The sequence below is a fragment of the Littorina saxatilis genome, linkage group LG8 (assembly GCF_037325665.1).
Source record: "Littorina saxatilis isolate snail1 linkage group LG8, US_GU_Lsax_2.0, whole genome shotgun sequence".
NCBI lineage: Eukaryota > Metazoa > Mollusca > Gastropoda > Littorinimorpha > Littorinidae > Littorina > Littorina saxatilis.
Window position 1 is genome coordinate 17,965,586 of NC_090252.1, and position 3,510 is coordinate 17,969,095.

General features: G+C 39.6%; 1 long non-coding RNA gene across 2 annotated transcripts in view; it reads left to right on the forward strand.

Moving 5' to 3' along the window:
* Nucleotides 1-196, forward strand: part of LOC138972973 (uncharacterized) — a 10,949-nt gene extending 10,753 nt beyond the window's left edge. For both annotated transcript variants that reach the window (XR_011457836.1, XR_011457835.1), the window contains exon 3: nucleotides 93-196. This is a non-coding gene — a long non-coding RNA (uncharacterized lncRNA). The remainder of the gene's footprint in view (nucleotides 1-92) is intronic.
* The last annotated feature ends 3,314 nt before the right edge of the window (nucleotides 197-3,510 follow it).

The following is a 3,510-nucleotide window of genomic DNA, read 5'->3' on the forward strand; positions in this document are numbered from 1 at the left end:
AATCTACATTATCATCACCATCATCGTCATTGTCGTCACCCCCCCCCTCCTTTTTCCATCATCATACTGTTCACAGTGAATTGTATTTCCAGCTCTGAGCGACAAGGGGAGACAGACAGTGGCAGTGGCAGGCGCTGTACTCAGCCGTGAGGAACTGCGGCGACGACTCAGTGACAGTAAGAACACCTCAGTTTGCTTGGCTGGGGCTTTGCTCTTTACCTCGTTCGTCTCTTGACTGATTTACTGACACGCAATTTCAGACGCCTATCATGGATGCGTGGGAATCAAATCAAATCAAATCAATTATTTTTTTACAATGGTTGAAGCATAGTCAATGCAAACGAGCTTTTTTTTCAACCAGCCCTCGCCCAGAGAGGGACTACTCATATCACACACATCTATATATATATTATATATATATATAGAGAGAGAGAGAGAGAGAGATACACGAACATTAATTTTTTTTTTTTTAAGTTAAATGTAGCCGGGTTGGCTCGTTTAGTAGCAGTAGATACCAGATGCTTTGAGCCACGTTACTATATATATATATATATATATATAAAACATCAGAAATAGTAAAAGAAACAATTAAAAGTCAGCAGAGACTTTCTTCCGAGATTTGTTAAAATCTCTTAGCAGAGATAAAGAGAGAAATAAGTATCCCTTCACAGACAGCCTATTGGGAGCATCAGACCCTCCTCAAGTCTCCTCAAGTCTCCTCAAGGGGGACCGAGATTTACAGAGCAAAGTCCCTTTGTGGGGGACGTATCGCAAGGTAATCTAGTCCTGAGGAGGACCATTGTATATATGTATACTGGTATGATGGATTTCTTGACACCGACCGCAGATGCACTGAGTTTATGATTCCGGTTGTCTACTTGTTTGCGCGTTGGTTTTCATTCCTGAAGGCTCGAGTCTCAAAGTGTTGAATGTCCTTATCTAGGCTACAAAAAATTAGTGCGTAGTGTCAGATTTAAAACATAAAATAATATGCGCTATTGTTGCACACAGTTACAAACAGCACCTTATTCTAACTTTAAAACGATTTGTTTTCATTTACCTGGCTACTGGCATGGTTGGCCTTGTGGTAAGGCGTCCGCCCCGTGATCGGGAGGTCGTGGGTTCGAACCCCGGCCGGGTCATACCTTAGACTTTAAAATTGGCAATCTAGTGGCTGCTCCGCCTGGCGTCTGGCATTATGGGGTTAGTGCTAGGACTGGTTGGTCCAGTGTCAGAATGGGTGAGACATATGAAGCCTGTGCTGCGACTTCTGTCTTGTGTGTGGCGCACGTTATCAAAGCAGCACCGCCCTGGTCCCTTCGTGGTCGGCTGGGCGTTAAGCAAGCAAACACACAAACAAAAATTTACCTGGCTCGGTCAACTTTTGTCACATCCACAAAAACTCGGTGTGGTCGTGGAGAGAAGACGCATAACGTTTGTAGACATAGGCATAGAGAAATTAGGGTTTCAGACTAAAGCTTATACTCATAACGTTTGTATACAAAGGCATAGAGAAATTAGGGTTTCAGACTAAAGCTTATACTCATGACGTTTGTAGACATAGGCATAGAGAAATTGAGTTTTCAGACTAAAGCTTATACTCATGACGTTTGTATACATAGGCAGAGAGAAATTGAGTTTTCAGACTAAAGCTGATACTCATGACGTTTGTAGACATAGGCATAGAGAAATTGAGTTTTCAGACTAAAGCTTATACTCATGACGTTTGTAGACATAGGCATAGAGAAATTGAGTTTTCAGACTAAAGCTTATACTCATGACGTTTGTAGACAAAGGAATAGAGCAAATGAGTTTTCAGACTAAAGATTATACTCATGACGTTTGTATAGACATAATTTTTATAGGAATAGAGGAATTAAGTGTTCAGAATAAAACTTATACTCATGACGTGTGTATAGACATATTATTAGATTTTGGCACTTGTTTACAATTTCATTCACGGCTAACAACAGGATTTCCGTATTAACTTGTCTGTGTCTGTGTCACACCATGATTGTGCATCTCTGTGCTTAAGTTCCGCGTTCAAGTGTTCGTGATCACACATTTGAGTTAAAGTGGTATTGTTTACGAAATGTTGAGGCAAATAAAACCAATTTTTGTTATCCGTTTTAAATACTGAGATGTTCAACTCCACGCTGCCTTATTGCCGTGTTCAAAGAGAAACATAAAACGTACCACGCGCATTTTCGTCATTAATGATTGCCTCATTCGATTGTGTCTTCTCTGCAAGCGGCCGAAGATTGTTTCAAGACAAGTTTGGTGTAATTAGTGTTTGTCTGTGGACTTAAAAGACCGCTGGGTCGATATATTTGTGAACGAAACGTTCTGTTTTGTCAATAATTGAACGTTCCAACAATATACCTTTCTTGTTTTTACATTTAGTCAAGTTTTGACTAAATGTTTTAACGTAGAAGGGGGAATCGAGACGAGGGTTGTGGTGTGTATGTGTGTGTGTGTGTGTGTGTGTGTGTGTGTGTGTGTGTGTGTGTGTGTGTGTGTGTGTGTGTGTGTGTGTGTGTGTGTCTGCCTGTGTGTGTGGAGCGATTCAGAGCAAACTACTGGACCGATCTTTATGAAATTTGACATGAAAGTTCCTGGGAATGATATCCCCGGACATTTTTTTCTTTTTTTCGATAAATACCTTTGATGACGTCATATCCGGCTTTTTGTAAAAGTTGAGGCGGCACTGTCACACCCTCATTTTTCAATCAAATTGATTGAAATTTTGGCCCAGCAATCTTCGACGAAGGCTGGACTTCGGTATTGCATTTCAGCTTGGTGGCTTAAAAATTAATTAATGACTTTGGTCATTAAAAATCTGAAAATTTAAAAAAAACATTTTTTTTTAAAAACGATTTAAATTTACATTTATCTTATTCTTCATCATTTTCTGATTCCAAAAACATATAAATATGTTATAATCGGATTAAAAACAAGCTCTGAAAATTAAAAATATAAAAATTATTATTAAAATAAAATTTCCGAAATCGATTTAAAAACAATTTCATCTTATTCCTTGTGGGTTCCTGATTCCAAAAACATATAGATGTGATATGTTTGGATTAAAAACACGCTCAGAAAGTTAAAACGAAGAGAGGTACAGAAAAGCGTGCTATCCTTCTCAGCGCAACTACTACCCCGCTCTTCTTGTCAATTTCACTGCATCGAGCGGTGGACTGACGATGCTACGAGTATACGGTCTTGCTGCGTTGCATTGCGTTCAGTTTCATTCTGTGAGTTCCACAGCTACTTGACTAAATATTGTATTTTCGCCTTACGCGACTTGTTTTATTCTGAATTTGAACGTTGGTAGTCTATTTGTTTTTGAATTTTTACCACACGCAGACACGTAAGTATGACGAGTATTTCTGTAACTCTTCATAAACGTGCAGGACTTCTAAGGGCACACTCCTCATCGTGAAAACAGTTCGTTCCACTGTCTTATATCTGGCCAGGCTGTTACACGGGACAAAACCATCCCTCCACTTG